This window comes from Lepisosteus platostomus, chromosome 26 (genome assembly GCF_059453375.1).
Source record: "Lepisosteus platostomus isolate fLepPlt1 chromosome 26, fLepPlt1.hap1, whole genome shotgun sequence".
Classification (NCBI taxonomy): Eukaryota; Metazoa; Chordata; class Actinopteri; order Semionotiformes; family Lepisosteidae; genus Lepisosteus; species Lepisosteus platostomus.
Window position 1 is genome coordinate 1,249,155 of NC_142636.1, and position 18,295 is coordinate 1,267,449.

An 18,295-nucleotide genomic window follows, 5' to 3' on the forward strand; every position below is an offset into this window, starting at 1 on the left:
GTGACTGTGCTCTGTCTGGCGATCTCTGGCGCTCAGGGTGGGTAGGAGGAGGCCAGTTTAAGAAGCACTTAGTGATGAACGAGCGGGTCGGGGAGCACGTAGATGACGAAGGATTTAACCTGCTACTTCAGTTACGATGGGTTTTGGGAAACACTCGTCAATTAACGATCGAGCTTAAGAGCGAGTTTACGATGTTCTTAGCGCTACGATGCTTTCGGGAAACAGAATCATAATATCTAGAAGGATTACCATATATAAAAATAGAAAGAATGATATATGATATATACAAGTAATTATATCATATCATATATTATTAACACCATACCCACCATCTATGTACATTCACATGACCACACATATCAGATCAATATCAAATCAATCACAATGATTAGAATGCGCGCAGAAATCGCCCCTTTCTCTTCCCATCTTTCAGCACATTATACGTCCTCTCCACGATACAAGCCGATATCCGTTATCTTACTCTACAATGCACCTTTTCCCGTGTTGTACGTTAACATTTGGTTCATAAAATCGACACACCTGAAATACTAAATAAGAAAGAAAACAATTATAACACAACGGATGACAGAGCCTCTAGAACAGAAAACCCGTTGGTGTCACACACGCTGAATGTCTCTCTCTCTCCTGCTCAGCAAAACACAACATGTGGGTCAACACCGTGTGAGGCATTAAACATCACCTTCGTGCATTACCGCGATTCATCTGGCACACAACTGTACCACTACAGAAATAATATATATAATGTCGCCACACGAATCTGTAATGAAAATAAAATTAAAAATGCCGCTGGCGTCTCACCCGACTGGCGGCCACAGCGCGTCTGAGGGCTCCCCAGAGAAACGAGCCGCCTGTGACCCCAGGGGCACCTTCACTGGCGCCCCGCCACCAACAAACCCCAAGGGCTGTCGCAAAGCCAACTCCATACAGAAAAACGGAACTCATCTGGGGGAAGTTCACAAAATAAAATAATAAAATAAAAGATGACATCATATAACCACGGCTCAACGCAGCTGGCTACACGTGTGAGAAGGTGCAGTACTTGAAGTGCGCTGGGCAAACTTCCGAGGTCAAATTCTTCCAGCACGGTTGTACCTTTAAAGCGGAGACGACGGCACCGAAATTTTTTGGCGCGCCTTCTCTTTAAAGCCCTGGCCAAATATGAAGACAGTACGTACAGTTATAATTCAAACGGAATTAAAAACTACACATCCCAGTTACCATGGTGGTGCTTGTGATCATTGCGTTTAACCAACGAAACAGGGCGAAAAATCAGTCACATGACTTTGGGGCAGAGTTTCGAAAGCTTAACCTATCAGCAACAAAGCGAAATTTACACGATAGGCTACCTCAAACTGTCAGTTACACGACTGTGTATGTCGCTTAAGCCACTCCTATTTGGCATTTTAGTTATGGAGGCGAGAAGACGCCCCCCCCCCCCTCTCTGGGTGCCTGATTTGCCGCCATCTTTAACCGCTTCTTGTCCAAATCGCAGTAGCTACGCGTACGAAATAAAGTTCATCCCAGCTACAAAACATATATATTTTTGTGGTAAGAGGGAGCAATACATCAGTATTTACTGCTATTAATTAGTGTACGATTTATAGTTGAAATCTGAGCCTAAATATAAAGTTTAAATCTCGACAAAGCAATGTAGGAAATACAGAGAAAATAAATCCTTTCTGACATCTAAAATCAGTTTCGATCAAGGTCTCTAAAACGAACAAGAAAAAGAGGATTTTCGGAGGGCAATTACGCTGTATTTATATAGAATAAGTGATTTATGAGCAATCTAATTTCTTGTTCGTTTAAAACAGTGAAATGTCAGCTGCAAAAGATCGCACCAGAAACAGCACTCTCTCTGCCTGTCATAGACGTTCAGGAAAGGCTGAATGAAGTCATGGTGATCAATAATAACAGTTGTAGGACAAGAAACAAAAGATAGTGAAAACTTAAGATTTTTAAGGCTAAAACTCAAATTCATTCTACAAATTAAGGCAAATTAAAATTCAGGACGTTAAAGTGCTAGAGGTGTAAAAAAATACAAAAATGCACATGAGCAAAAAGTTTTAGAAATGGAGCAAACAGAATAAAAACCATGCCTATAGTGCAGAAGAGGGATGCAGGGACACTTGCTTAGATATACAAAAAAATCACAAAAAGGTGTATGTTACAAAAGAACATGTAAACATGTACATCAATTTCCCTTCGCGATCAATAGTCTTATCTATAAACATGAAACAGAGTGAGGAATCAGAAATTAGCATGCATAAAAAACAGCAATTCTGTCAGTGAGCCCTAAATGAATTAATAGCAGCTATGGTTACATGGAGGGCTTCTCAGATAGTTGGGCATTTAGGTAAACTGCCAGGTGAAAGGACTTGTAAACATATTTTGTTAAAGCAAGTCAGTTTTTTCTGCAACACATAAAAGACATTTTTCCAAGAAAGTTTAGCCCTTGTCACTAATGAAACCACTAAATAAAGACATAAATATAGAAATCTTAAGATTTGTTTTATTTAATGTTGGTAGCAGGATGAACTGTCAGGTTGAGCTAAGTGTATATTCTGTCGCAGAGTTGCTATAAGATGTTAACAGTGAAAAGGGTATTTAGAAATGAGTTATTTCAAGATGAACATTTTCAGAATAATTGCAAATCTAGCAGGATAGAGAAAGCACAGAAAACTGGCAGTTAGATTGATCAGATTAGTATGAAAAGTCATTTAGCAAAGGGAATGAGAAGAGTGACAAACTAGTATACTTTAGATCTTTTTTTCTGAACCAGGGAAAATCTGATCATGTTTCCCTATAACAATAATAAAAAACTTTATTTTATATATTACCATTAAAGGTGGCATCTCAAAGCAATACAGTAGATGTAAAAACAGATAAAAGGACCACAGATTACAAAGTAAATACATATAAGAAAGACAAGCAGTTAGAGGTGCTACCAAAATTAGAAAATGAAGCAGATACAGACACTAAGTCTTCTGAAAAGAAAGGTTCTGAGGTTAGATTTAAATGCACTCAGGGTACGTGACTGATATCACTGGGAATACAAATTGAGAGCTCTGGGGTGCAGCTAGAGAAGACCACAGAATGTAGATGTTCTTGAGGACAGCTAGAAGACCATAGTCAGACGGACAAAGGTGGGGGAGTAGACAGATAATAAGCCATATACTGTAGGTACTGAATGAGGATGAGGAATTTGAAGTTGACTCGAAACCTGATAGGTAACCAGTGCAAGGACTTGAAAACAGGTGTAATGCATCCCTGATAGGATTCTCGCTGTCATATTCTGAACATATTGAAGATTGCTCAGTGTGGATTTAATTTCCCCAGTGAACAGGATGTGCATTTATTAATTCCAGGGAAAAAAAGCCTTTCTTAATTTCTTTAGTTCTTAGTTTCTCTAGTTCCCTTTAAAATAAACTATTATCCCACAATGCAGAGTATTAAATGGCCAGTATTTACACCTGATATTTGTGATTTAAAGAAATTAACACAAGCAGCTTTTGGGGATTTAAGTGTTGGCTGAGATATTGCAGGATAAAAGACTAGAGATGTTGATAAGAAGAAGATAATTTTGGGAAAGCTAAGGAATACACTGATAACAAAAACACTTCCTAATTAGGCATACTTTTGATGAAGATGATGAAGTTAACAGACTGTATGTTTACATAGATACTGAAATGAGGATTGTATTTTAGATTTTGTAGGAATGCTAACCCAAACATCAAAGTTGAATTTTTTCCTCAAACTCCAAAAAATCAGTCTCAAACTATTAAAACGGTTTTTAAAACCTCTAGGAACTGTATCTTCTTTAATATTCTGTCTGGTTTAGGCAAATTTTCATAAAGCTGAAAAATGCTGTTAAATGGTAGTTCAATCGGCATGCTTTTAATGCCTGGCTAGGGTTAGGGTTACAAGAACCACAGAATTTTGCCCGCTGTTGCACTTTTAGCTGCACTTTAAATGACAAAATGAAGAGAGTTTACCCATTAGAACAGGTATTCTTCACACTTTTCATCTGGCTCAGTTTTGGATAAAATCAATGGATAGGGCAAAATACAAAAAGGTGACCAAAACTGTCCGAAAACTAAAAGTGCAGATAGGAGCAAATTATCACTCATCCTAAAGATAACTGGGGACCCGGAATGCAGCACTGACAGTAAAAAACTTCTACCTGTTGTGGGAATGCTAACCCTAACCCTAGCTAGGGTTTCAAATGTACATTCCGGCAGGGTGTCTCAGAAGCCCTCCAAACATCAAAGTTGAATTTTTTCCTCAAACTCCAAAAAATCAGTCTCAAACTATCAAAACGTTTTCTAAAACTACTAGGAAATGTATCTTCTTTAATATTCTGTCTGGTTTACGCAAATTTTCATAAAGCTGAAAAATGCTGTTAAATGGTAGTTAAATCGGCATGCTTTTAATGCCTGGCTAGGGTTAGGGTTACAAGAACCATAGAATGTTGCCCGCTGTTGCACTTTTAGCTGCACTTTAAATGACAAAATGAAGACAGTTTACCCATTAGAACATGTATTCTTCACACTTTTCATTTGGCTCAGTTTTGGATAAAATCACTGGATAGGGCAATATACAAAAAGGTGACCAAAACTGTCCGAAAACTAAAAGTGCAGATAGGAGCAAATTATCACACATCCTAAAGATAACTGGGGGCCCGGAATGCAGCACTAGCAGTAAAAAACTTCTACCTGTTGTGGGAATGCTAACCCTAACCCTAGCTAGGGTTTCAAATGTGCATTCCAGCAGGGTATCTCAGAAGCCCTCCAAACATCAAAGTTGAATTTTCTCCTCAAACTCCAAAAAATCAGTCTCAAACTATCAAAACGGTTTCTAAAACTTCTAGGAAATGTATCTTCTTTAATATTCTGTCTGGTTTAGGCAAATTTTCATAAAGCTGAAAAATGCTGTTAAATGGTAGTTAAATCGGCATGCTTTTAATGCCTGGCTAGGGTTAGGGTTACAAGAACCACAGAATTTTGCCCGCTGTTGCACTTTTAGCTGCACTTTAAATGACAAAATGAAGAGAGTTTACCCATTAGAACAGGTATTCTTCACACTTTTCATCTGGCTCAGTTTTGGATAAAATCACTGGATAGGGCAAAATACAAAAAGGTGACCAAAACTGTCCGAAAACTAAAAGTGCAGATAGGAGCAAATTATCACTCATCCTAAAGATAACTGGGGACCCGGAATGCAGCACTGACAGTAAAAAACTTCTACCTGTTGTGGGAATGCTAACCCTAACCCTAGCTAGGGTTTCAAATGTACATTCCGGCAGGGTGTCTCAGAAGCCCTCCAAACATCAAAGTTGAATTTTTTCCTCAAACTCCAAAAAATCAGTCTCAAACTATCAAAACGTTTTCTAAAACTACTAGGAAATGTATCTTCTTTAATATTCTGTCTGGTTTACGCAAATTTTCATAAAGCTGAAAAATGCTGTTAAATGGTAGTTAAATCGGCATGCTTTTAATGCCTGGCTAGGGTTAGGGTTACAAGAACCATAGAATGTTGCCCGCTGTTGCACTTTTAGCTGCACTTTAAATGACAAAATGAAGACAGTTTACCCATTAGAACATGTATTCTTCACACTTTTCATTTGGCTCAGTTTTGGATAAAATCACTGGATAGGGCAATATACAAAAAGGTGACCAAAACTGTCCGAAAACTAAAAGTGCAGATAGGAGCAAATTATCACACATCCTAAAGATAACTGGGGGCCCGGAATGCAGCACTAGCAGTAAAAAACTTCTACCTGTTGTGGGAATGCTAACCCTAACCCTAGCTAGGGTTTCAAATGTGCATTCCAGCAGGGTATCTCAGAAGCCCTCCAAACATCAAAGTTGAATTTTCTCCTCAAACTCCAAAAAATCAGTCTCAAACTATCAAAACGGTTTCTAAAACTTCTAGGAAATGTATCTTCTTTAATATTCTGTCTGGTTTAGGCAAATTTTCATAAAGCTGAAAAATGCTGTTAAATGGTAGTTAAATCGGCATGCTTTTAATGCCTGGCTAGGGTTAGGGTTACAAGAACCAAAGAATTTTGCCCTCTGTTGCACTTTTAGCTGCACTTTAAATGACAAAATGAAGAGAGGTTACCCATTAGAACAGGAATTCTTCACACTTTTCATCTGGCTCAGTTTTAGATAAAATCGCTGGATAGGGCAATATACAAAAAGATGACCAAAACTGTCCGAAAACTAAAAGTGCAGATAGGAGCAAATTATCACACATCCTAAAGATAACTGGGGGCCCGGAATGCAGCACTAGCAGTAAAAAACTTCTACCTGTTGTGGGAATGCTAACCCTAACCCTAGCTAGGGTTTCAAATGTACATTCCGGCAGGGTGTCTCAGAAGCCCCCCAAACATCAAAGTTGAATATTTTCCTCAAACTCCAAAAAATCAGTCTCAAACTATCAAAACGGTTTCTAAAACTTCTAGGAAATGTATCTCTTTAATATTCTGTCTGGTTTAGGCAAATTTTCATAAAGCTGAAAAATGCTGTTAAATGGTAGTTAAATCGGCATGCTTTTAATGCCTGGCTAGGGTTAGGGTTACAAGAACCATAGAATTTTGCCCGCTGTTGCACTTTTAGCTGCACTTTAAATGACAAAATGAAGAGAGTTTACCCATTAGAACAGGTATTCTTCACACTTTTCATCTGGCTCAGTTTTGGATAAAATCACTGGATAGGGCAAAATACAAAAAGGTGACCAAAACTGTCCAAAAACTAAAAGTGGAGATTGGAGCAAATTATCACACATCCTAAAGATAACTGGGGGCCCGGAATGCAGCACTAGCAGTAAAAAACTTCTACCTGTTGTGGGAATGCTAACCCTAACCCTAGCTAGGGTTTCAAATGTACATTCCGGCAGGGTGTCTCAGAAGCCCTCCAAACATCAAAGTTGAATTTTTTCCTCAAACTCCAAAAAATCAGTCTCAAACTATCAAAACGTTTTCTAAAACTACTAGGAAATGTATCTTCTTTAATATTCTGTCTGGTTTAGGTAAATTTTCATAAAGCTGAAAAATGCTGTTAAATGGTAGTTAAATCGGCATGCTTTTAATGCCTGGCTAGGGTTAGGGTTACAAGAACCATAGAATTTTGCCCGCTGTTGCACTTTTAGCTGCACTTTAAATGACAAAATGAAGAGAGGTTACCTATTAGAACAGGAATTCTTCACACTTTTCATCTGGCTCAGTTTTAGATAAAATCGCTGGATAGGGCAATATACAAAAAGATGACCAAAACTGTCCGAAAACTAAAAGTGCAGATAGGAGCAAATTATCACACATCCTAAAGATAACTGGGGGCCCGGAATGCAGCACTAGCAGTAAAAAACTTCTACCTGTTGTGGGAATGCTAACCCTAACCCTAGCTAGGGTTTCAAATGTACATTCCGGCAGGGTGTCTCAGAAGCCCTCCAAACATCTGTAGCGGCGAGGCTTAATAATAAGGCAGAATTAAGTGTTTCTGAGCTTCCCAAATGAGGCCCCATTTCTCTGTTCATCTCTGTGGTGCAGCCACAGAGAAACTATTCATGCAAGATGTTTTCTTTTGATAAGGACAGCTCCCAAAGGGGGATGCACTTAGCTAAGCCTGGCTATCATGATCAATGGTCACCCATTGGCGCCTATCTGTCTAGGGAGTGCGAGTTGGACATCTGGATTGCATTCCTAAGTGTCAGGACTAAGTGACTCATATCTCACCTTGATCAACCAATCAGGGACCGGTAGGGCCGAGTAACCCACGTAGGACTCTGATGCCCATGGAACTTTCAGCCAATCAATGAGTTGAAGTTCCTCCAGGTAAAAACAGGCAACACAGAGAGCCTGTGAGATTCAGATTCAGATTCAGATCCAACAATTCTAAAGGGAATTCAAAGGAGAATTCCAGGGCAGGACGGCCCAGGAGCAGAAGGCTCCCAAGGGCAGGACATTCTCGCAGCGCGCCTCCTGACCATCCTGAGACTCAGCCCGGACAACCACGGAACGGCCAGTGTGTCCGAGTGCCAGAACTTTCCTTTGTTCTAAGAGTCTAGAGTGGAGGTTGCCAGAGAGTAACCAGCAGCAGGCCTCGTGAACAGGTCGGAACTGTGGACAGCTGAATCACTATTCAGAACTAGCTCTTCATCAGGGACGAACCGGTCCTCTTCCTGACTTGCTGGGACCCACAGTCATCTTTTCTCCTGTGCACAAACTTTGCTAGTTAAAGCCAACAGTGAGCATCAGCAGCGCACCGTCGCAAGCCACACAGCACAGCCTGGCACGGAGCCAGAGAGCGCGGATTGGACAGCAACAGCCTGCAACTGTTTCTTTGTGCCCGCAGGAGATCTGAATCCCGAGAGATTGGATGAGTATTCAACTTCAATGCATTACAGCTCGAGAATTCAATTGTTATCCCAACCAGTTGATATCAATTTAATTCCTAAGAGTTATGTACTTGTTTGAGTATCTAATGTAGAAGTTGTAACCAAGTTCACTTTACGAAACGGTCTTAATGAATGATATACTGAACGTATGTCCTCTTGATATGTGTAACTCTTTGTAACTGACTGAATATATATCTTTTGTATTCTGATAACCCTCTCGATAAGATCTGTTAGGTTTATATGCATATTCTATGTATTAATAAATGTATCCTCGTGTATTAGTACCTGTGTGTGTGCGTTGTTTGAGTTATATCGCATGGTTGGATTCTAAAGCCACCAAAAGAATCAACTTTGTGATTTACTGCTACAATTAATAATTGTCTCAGTAAATGCCCAAACCCTACAGAACTGGTGCCTTCAGAAAGCCACTATGATTACATATTTGGCGTCCCTGAACCGGCATAATCTACATTATTTGGCGTCCCTGGGTGGGCGTGGCAAGACTGAAATGAGTCAACCAAGCGGAATAATTCAATATAATACGCCGCGGGTTTCATACACGACAATACAGTGTGCTGAAAGCAGAAAGAAAAAAAGTTCCCCTTGCTCTTTAAGCAGTGCTTGATTGTTTTGTGATCTTTTGCGATCTACCGGGTTGATTGCATACTTGATCTTGTGGTTTTCTGTGGTAAAACTGTGATTTCGTACTTAAAAGTAATACTCTTTAAGTTTAACGATGGTTGCTAAAAGGTCTGAATTCGAGTCGCTATTAAGCACTCTCTCTAGCAGCGACAAGTCTGACCACGATCTCTTCCATATCTCCGTCAGCGGAGAAGCTAGAAGAATAAATCTCCATTCTCTGAGAGAGCTAGCGAAGGACATAGAGAGATTTGACCCCGCAGTGTCAGAGAATAATATCGAGAGTTATATTAAAGACCTCAGGTATAACCTGCAGTACCTGCCAAACGCCACAGAACAGGAGAAAGTGTTTCTGGTCAGGAAAACTACCAGCAGAGCCGTACATGAGTGGATGGCTAGGCAGATGAAAGAAGTCTGTAATGATTTTGAGGAGCTGTGTCAAGCACTTATCGAAGAATACAGTGCGTTTATTGACCCGACTGCCGCGACAGTCGCCGCACTTAACATTAAGCACGAGAGAGCAGAGTCCCCTCGCGAATATTACGAGAGACTTAGACGAACTTATTTTGCAGGGCGAAATGATGAGGGTTGCGAAGAGAACACACATTTCAAGGGTTTATTCATTGCGAATCTCCACCCGTCAGTCAGAAAGATGATCTTAATGCATACAGATGCACAGACCATGAAAATGACTGATATCAAGAGATTCGTGCAGAAAGCCTGGGAGTATGATGTCCAAAGTCGCTCTGAGCAAAAAGTTGCTAAAGCGACTGCGTTCGCCGTCAGAGCCAGCAGGGTTAATTCCCCCCTGCTCGAAGGAGCACAGGCTCCTGAGCTGGCTAAGCCCAGTTCCAAAGCACTCACACAGGACCGCACCCAGCGTCCTAAGTGCCATGAGAACACCGGGGGAGGGAAAGGGCTAGAAAAAGCTGAACAAAAGGATTCAGTAGCCGCCCGCCTGGCCAGGCTTGAACAAGCTTTATTAGGACAGGGACAACCGCTCCCCAAGGCTGCCGGAAGCGTGAATGAGCTGATACTCTCCACTGGAGGAGGCGGAGACCCGCCCCCTCTCCCTCCCTCAGTCTATCTGATTGAGCGGAAGAGTTCCTGCCTGGATGAGGTCAGCCACTCCCAAGCGAGTGCTGACTCCACCCCTGAAGTCACAGAGCAGGCAGTAAAACGCAGAGGAAAAGCAAGAAGCTTTTACTTCAAGGCTGCCATGGGAGATGTCTTACCCAGTGAGACACTGATTGACACTGAGGTTGAAAGGTGTTTGATGTCACACGGCAAGCTCAAACGGGTAGAAAAAGGAAAGGGCATGCGACTCAGAGAGGAACCTTTGGTGAATCACCAGAAAGGCAAGGTGTGGAAACAGGTCAAGGCTCCTAAGCCTTCTGTACAGAAGGAAAGGGGGGCCAAGAGGCAGACTGTGCTCACACAGTGCCCACCGAACACAGAAGCCTATGCGGAGATTCCTTCTGTTCCCTCTGGACAAGAAATAAAAATATTTCCTTGTTCCCCAGATATACAGGGAAGTCCTGTCCCGGCTGAGGTCCCAACAGCCTCCCTGCCACAGGAGCGCTGCTCCGAGCAGCCGCCTGATCCACCAGGTAAAGCACACACCTTTTACATCCCTAAAGAGGAGCAGATCTCCCCACCTGGCGATGAAAAGGAGCTTTCCCTGTACACCCTGGCACCCAAGAGGGGTCAGGACCACCACCCTGCAGTGGTGGAAGGGATCCAGATGGCAGGAGAGCAGGTTGGTGATGTAGCCCTCACCCTTAGCGCTGAGAGGTCCTCTATTAGTGAGGATCTGCTTGAGCAGCTGTCACAGGGCCACCGCCAGGTGCCCCTGGTGCAACATTCACAGGTTAGACAGGAGGTCCAGCTGGACGCTGAGACTACTGCGCTGTGGACACACCTGTTCCCAGATGCCGATTCCCTCTGCTTTGACCCAGGGAACCTGCAGTCAGGTAACATTATTTCTCACAACTACCTGGTAGTGAGTGAGACTGACCTGATTGTTCCTGCCTCAACGGCAGGGTTGCCAACACACCCAGTCCCCCAGAAGGGACAGGGAATGAAAGCCGAGATGGTTTTCTTACAGCCACCAGCTCAGTCTGTCAGTCTGAGTCTGACCAACAGTGGTTCAGCCAGACTGGAGCTGGATGGTAAAGTCACCCGCCTGCCAGTGCAGGACATCGCAAAGAGGGGTGTCAGAACCCCAGCCTGCACTGACATGGGCCTGGTGAGTGATAGTAAGTTCAGAGACAGTGAACTAGCTATCTCACTGCTGGGGCAGCTCCCTGAAGCCCTAGCGAGGGAAGGGGGGAGCGAGCAGGTGTCCTACACCTACCCCCAGCAAACGATTGTAAACATGCCGATAGAGGGATTCCTCAATCAGGAAGTGTGCAGGGTGGACCTGAACAGTGAGAATGGGATAACAATCCCAGATCACTCAGGTGCTCCAGATGACCACTCAGCCGAGGGTCAGGCATGCTCCACCGCTGCACCGCCCCCTGCAGGGTTACTAGAGCACAGGCATGAACAAATCGAAAAAACAGATGCCCTGGAAACGGAGGAGCAGCATCAGCCGCTGCGTCAGATCTCCCCAGATTTCCAGGATGTTGGTGCCCAAGATGCCACAGGGCATACTGAGAAAGACACCATGTACACGCCACGCCAGCTTAGAAAGGCAACAGTCACTCAGAAGGAGATGACTGGGATCAGCCACCCGAAAAGACTTTTGGGAGGACTGATTGCTGCCACCACTGTTGTGCATTTGCTATTTCTGGTAGGTTTGTGTGCTACTGGCACTCTCACCCTGACTGCCCCAAGAAGGCAGGGGTCAGAGATGCCAGAGGGTAGTGACAGACTGTATCGACAGCAGCAAAAGTTGGAAAGCTTAGGGAAAACCCTACAGGCAATTTCCTATGCAACAGGGTTAAATCTTATTCCCCAACCAGTGGACATGATTGTTGGTGTTATACAGTGGGTTTATGCTTGTGTGCAACAGGCCAGAATGTTGACACAAGACCTGTTAAGGGAGTTTAGTGCCACTGTAGCCAGTCTAACCACGGCACAAATCCCAACCCACTTGATTCCACTCTTCTCAGTAGAGGAGCATGTGACATTAACCCCATCGCTCATAGCTCACCCAGAAGGCAATCCAAGATTGAATTCGGTTCCAAATCTTGAGATGGGTATGGCTACCAAAGCTATCCATTGGCTGTGTCTAAACGATTCACCAATGAAGGGGGTAAAGCTACTGACGAGCAGAGGGAGGTTAATGAACCCCATGAAGAGCAGGTGGGAAGTAAATGGCTGGTCAGCACACCACATTTAACAGACACTGTGACTTGTGACAGGTATGATACAGCTACCACAATGCAGCTATCTAACCAATAGTTTTCCTGTAAGTTCCCGAGGAGGCCATAGTACAGCATGGTAACTTAACACTGTACGGTCTGGAACCAGACAATATAAGACCAAACTTGAGGTCTAAGATGCCTTTAGGTGCCACACTATTCAATTGGATAGAAATCCAAGAAACAGTAAGCCCTGAAGAGGTACAGGTAGTTAGTTTGCTTTAATGGAACAAACCTCCAAATCACCCTAGCAGATACCCAACACAGGTGTTGTGGTTTATCGGGGGGCTGGGAACAGGAACTGTTGTTATTGTAACACTACTGCCAGGTACCTGGATCATGACTGACAGTGTACTCTGAATGATGTACTCTCACATCAAGATGTACTCTGGGTAGCATGAATGAGTCAAAGGTAGCATGTCAAAAGAAAGGAAGTGACTTCTCCCCAAATATCTACCACAGAGGTATCAGATATTGACAGTGAACTTCCTGATGTGTAATTCCTAGACTGAGATAATGTCTCCTACCGTGTTTATACATACTCCAGATGTTATTCATCCTGTTTGTATCCAATGCTGGTTCCGGTATGAATTCTCGAGGAGTAATGTAGACATTTAAGATTAATGTTCTAATGGCAAGGGACATCACTTAACTCTGTTTTGTTTTGAAGGCAACAACGCCTCAGGACCTCGTGACCTTCAAAAAGGGGGGATATGTAGCGGCGAGGCTTAATAATAAGGCAGAATTAAGTGTTTCTGAGCTTCCCAAATGAGGCCCCATTTCTCTGTTCATCTCTGTGGTGCAGCCACAGAGAAACTATTCATGCAAGATGTTTTCTTTTGATAAGGACAGCTCCCAAAGGGGGATGCACTTAGCTAAGCCTGGCTATCATGATCAATGGTCACCCATTGGCGCCTATCTGTCTAGGGAGTGCGAGTTGGACATCTGGATTGCATTCCTAAGTGTCAGGACTAAGTGACTCATATCTCACCTTGATCAACCAATCAGGGACCGGTAGGGCCGAGTAACCCACGTGGGACTCTGATGCCCATGGAACTTTCAGCCAATCAATGAGTTGAAGTTCCTCCAGGTAAAAACAGGCAACACAGAGAGCCTGTGAGATTCAGATTCAGATTCAGATCCAACAATTCTAAAGGGAATTCAAAGGAGAATTCCAGGGCAGGACGGCCCAGGAGCAGAAGGCTCCCAAGGGCAGGACATTCTCGCAGCGCGCCTCCTGACCATCCTGACAACCGGACAACCACGGAACGGCCAGTGTGTCCGAGTGCCAGAACTTTCCTTTGTTCTAAGAGTCTAGAGTGGAGGTTGCCAGAGAGTAACCAGCAGCAGGCCTCGTGAACAGGTCGGAACTGTGGACAGCTGAATCACTATTCAGAACTAGCTCTTCATCAGGGACGAACCGGTCCTCTTCCTGACTTGCTGGGACCCACAGTCATCTTTTCTCCTGTGCACAAACTTTGCTAGTTAAAGCCAACAGTGAGCATCAGCAGCGCACCGTCGCAAGCCGCACAGCACAGCCTGGCACGGAGCCAGAGAGCGCGGATTGGACAGCAACAGCCTGCAACTGTTTCTTTGTGCCCGCAGGAGATCTGAATCCCCAGAGATTGGATGAGTATTCAACTTCAATGCATTACAGCTCGAGAATTCAATTGTTATCCCAACCAGTTGATATCAATTTAATTCCTAAGAGTTATGTACTTGTTTGAGTATCTAATGTAGAAGTTGTAACCAAGTTCACTTTACGAAACGGTCTTAATGAATGATATACTGAACGTATGTCCTCTTGATATGTGTAACTCTTTGTAACTGACTGAATATATATCTTTTGTATTCTGATAACCCTCTCGATAAGATCTGTTAGGTTTATATGCATATTCTATGTATTAATAAATGTATCCTCGTGTATTAGTACCTGTGTGTGTGCGTTGTTTGAGTTATATCGCATGGTTGGATTCTAAAGCCACCAAAAGAATCAACTTTGTGATTTACTGCTACAATTAATAATTGTCCCAGTAAATGCCCAAACCCTACAGAACTGGTGCCTTCAGAAAGCCACTATGATTACATATTTGGCGTCCCTGAACCGGCATAATCTACAGATCAAAGTTGAATATTTTCCTCAAACTCCAAAAAATCAGTCTCAAACTATCAGAACGTTTTCTAAAACTACTAGGAAATGTATCTTCTTTAATATTCTGTCTGGTTTAGGCAAATTTTCATAAAGCTGAAAAATGCTGTTAAATGGTAGTTAAATCGGCATGCTTTTAATGCCTGGCTAGGGTTAGGGTTACAAGAACCATCGAATTTTGCCCGCTGTTGCACTTTTAGCTGCACTTTAAATGACAAAATGAAGACAGTTTACCCATTAGAACATGTATTCTTCACACTTTTCATTTGGCTCAGTTTTGGATAAAATCACTGGATAGGGCAATATACAAAAAGGTGACCAAAACTGTCCGAAAACTAAAAGTGCAGATAGGAGCAAATTATCACACATCCTAAAGATAACTGGGGGCCCGGAATGCAGCACTAGCAGTAAAAAACTTCTACCTGTTGTGGGAATGCTAACCCTAACCCTAGCTAGGGTTTCAAATGTACATTCCGGCAGGGTGTAACAGAAGCCCTCCAAACATCAAAGTTGAATTTTTTCCTCAAACCAAAAAAAATCAATCTCAAACTATCAAAACAGTTTTTAAAAACGCTAGGAAATGTATCTTCTTTAATATTCTGTCATGTTTAGGCAAATTTTCATGAAGCTGAAAAATGCTGTTAAATGGTAGTTAAATCGGCATGCTTTTAATGCCTGGCTAGGGTTAGGGTTACAAGAACCACAGAATTTTGCCCGCTGTTGCACTTTTAGCTGCACTTTAAATGACAAAATGAAGAGAGTTTACCCATTAGAACATGTATTCTTCACACTTTTCATCTGGCTCAGTTTTGGATAAAATCACTGGATAGGGCAATATACAAAAAGGTGACCAAAACTGTCCGAAAACTAAAAGTGCAGATAGGAGCAAATTATCACACATCCTAAAGATAATGGGGGCCCGGAATGCAGCACTAGCAGTAAAAAACTTCTACCTGTTGTGGGAATGCTAACCCTAACCCTAGCTAGGGTTTCAAATGTACATTCCGGCAGGGTGTCTCAGAAGCCCTCCAAACATCAAAGTTGAATTTTTTCCTCAAACCAAAAAATCAGTCTCAAACTATCAAAACGTTTTTTAAAAACTCTAGGAAATGTATCTTCTTTAATATTCTGTCTGGTTTAGGCAAATTTTCATGAAGCTGAAAAATGCTGTTAAATGGTAGTTAAATCGGCATGCTTTTAATGCCTGGCTAGGGTTAGGGTTACAAGAACCATCGAATTTTGCCCGCTGTTGCACTTTTAGCTGCACTTTAAATGACAAAATGACGAGAGTTTACCCATTAGAACATGTATTCTTCACACTTTTCATCTGGCTCAGTTTTGGATAAAATCACTGGATAGGGCAATATACAAAAAGGTGACCAAAACTGTCCGAAAACTAATAGTGCAGATAGGAGCAAATTATCACACATCCTAAAGATAACTGGGGGCCCGGAATGCAGCACTAGCAGTAAAAAACTTCTACCTGTTGTGGGAATGCTAACCCTAACCCTAGCTAGGGTTCCAAACGTACATTCCGGCAGGGTGTCTCAGAAGCCCTCCAAACATCAAAGTTGAATTTTTTCCTCAAACTCCAAAAAATCAGTCTCAAACTATCAGAACGTTTTCTAAAACTACTAGGAAATGTATCTTCTTTAATATTCTGTCTGGTTTAGGCAAATTTTCATAAAGCTGAAAAATGCTGTTAAATGGTAGTTAAATCGGCATGCTTTTAATGCCTGGCTAGGGTTAGGGTTACAAGAACCATCGAATTTTGCCCGCTGTTGCACTTTTAGCTGCACTTTAAATGACAAAATGAAGAGAGTTTACCCATTAGAACATGTATTCTTCACACTTTTCATTTGGCTCAGTTTTGGATAAAATCACTGGATAGGGCAATATACAAAAAGGTGACCAAAACTGTCCGAAAACTAAAAGTGCAGATAGGAGCAAATTATCACACATCCTAAAGATAACTGGGGGCCCGGAATGCAGCACTAGCAGTAAAAAACTTCTACCTGTTGTGGGAATGCTAACCCTAACCCTAGCTAGGGTTTCAAATGTACATTCCGGCAGGGTGTAACAGAAGCCCTCCAAACATCAAAGTTGAATTTTTTCCTCAAACCAAAAAAAATCAATCTCAAACTATCAAAACAGTTTTTAAAAACGCTAGGAAATGTATCTTCTTTAATATTCTGTCATGTTTAGGCAAATTTTCATGAAGCTGAAAAATGCTGTTAAATGGTAGTTAAATCGGCATGCTTTTAATGCCTGGCTAGGGTTAGGGTTACAAGAACCACAGAATTTTGCCCGCTGTTGCACTTTTAGCTGCACTTTAAATGACAAAATGAAGAGAGTTTACCCATTAGAACATGTATTCTTCACACTTTTCATCTGGCTCAGTTTTGGATAAAATCACTGGATAGGGCAATATACAAAAAGGTGACCAAAACTGTCCGAAAACTAAAAGTGCAGATAGGAGCAAATTATCACACATCCTAAAGATAATGGGGGCCCGGAATGCAGCACTAGCAGTAAAAAACTTCTACCTGTTGTGGGAATGCTAACCCTAACCCTAGCTAGGGTTTCAAATGTACATTCCGGCAGGGTGTCTCAGAAGCCCTCCAAACATCAAAGTTGAATTTTTTCCTCAAACCAAAAAATCAGTCTCAAACTATCAAAACGTTTTTTAAAAACTCTAGGAAATGTATCTTCTTTAATATTCTGTCTGGTTTAGGCAAATTTTCATGAAGCTGAAAAATGCTGTTAAATGGTAGTTAAATCGGCATGCTTTTAATGCCTGGCTAGGGTTAGGGTTACAAGAACCATCGAATTTTGCCCGCTGTTGCACTTTTAGCTGCACTTTAAATGACAAAATGAAGAGAGTTTACCCATTAGAACATGTATTCTTCACACTTTTCATCTGGCTCAGTTTTGGATAAAATCACTGGATAGGGCAATATACAAAAAGGTGACCAAAACTGTCCGAAAACTAAAAGTACAGATAGGAGCAAATTATCACACATCCTAAAGATAACTGGGGGCCCGGAATGCAGCACTAGCAGTAAAAAACTTCTACCTGCTGTGGGAATGCTAACCCTAACCCTAGCTAGGGTTTCAAATGTACATTCCGGCAGGGTGTAACAGAAGCCCTCCAAACATCAAAGTTGAATTTTTTCCTCAAACCAGAAAAAATCAATCTCAAACTATCAAAACAGTTTTTAAAAACGCTAGGAAATGTATCTTCTTTAATATTCTGTCTGGTTTAGGCAAATTTTCATGAAGCTGAAAAATGCTGTTAAATGGTAGTTAAATCGGCATGCTTTTAATGCCTGGCTAGGGTTAGGGTTACAAGAACCACAGAATTTTGCCCGCTGTTGCACTTTTAGCTGCACTTTAAATGACAAAATGAAGAGAGTTTACCCATTAGAACATGTATTCTTCACACTTTTCATCTGGCTCAGTTTTGGATAAAATCACTGGATAGGGCAATATACAAAAAGGTGACCAAAACTGTCCGAAAACTAAAAGTGCAGATAGGAGCAAATTATCACACATCCTAAAATAATGGGGGCCCGGAATGCAGCACTAGCAGTAAAAAACTTCTACCTGTTGTGGGAATGCTAACCCTAACCCTAGCTAGGGTTTCAAATGTACATTCCGGCAGGGTGTCTCAGAAGCCCTCCAAACATCAAAGTTGAATTTTTTCCTCAAACTCCAAAAA

General features: G+C 42.0%; 1 long non-coding RNA gene across 1 annotated transcript; it reads right to left on the reverse strand.

The window, feature by feature from the left end:
- Positions 1-813: 813 nt before the first annotated feature.
- LOC148639367 (uncharacterized) lies at positions 814-1,432 on the reverse strand. The gene is made up of 2 exons (XR_015930654.1): positions 1,114-1,432; positions 814-963 (listed from the first exon to the last, which is right to left on the reverse strand). It is a non-coding gene; the product is annotated as an uncharacterized LOC148639367 (long non-coding RNA).
- Positions 1,433-18,295: the final 16,863 nt, after the last annotated feature.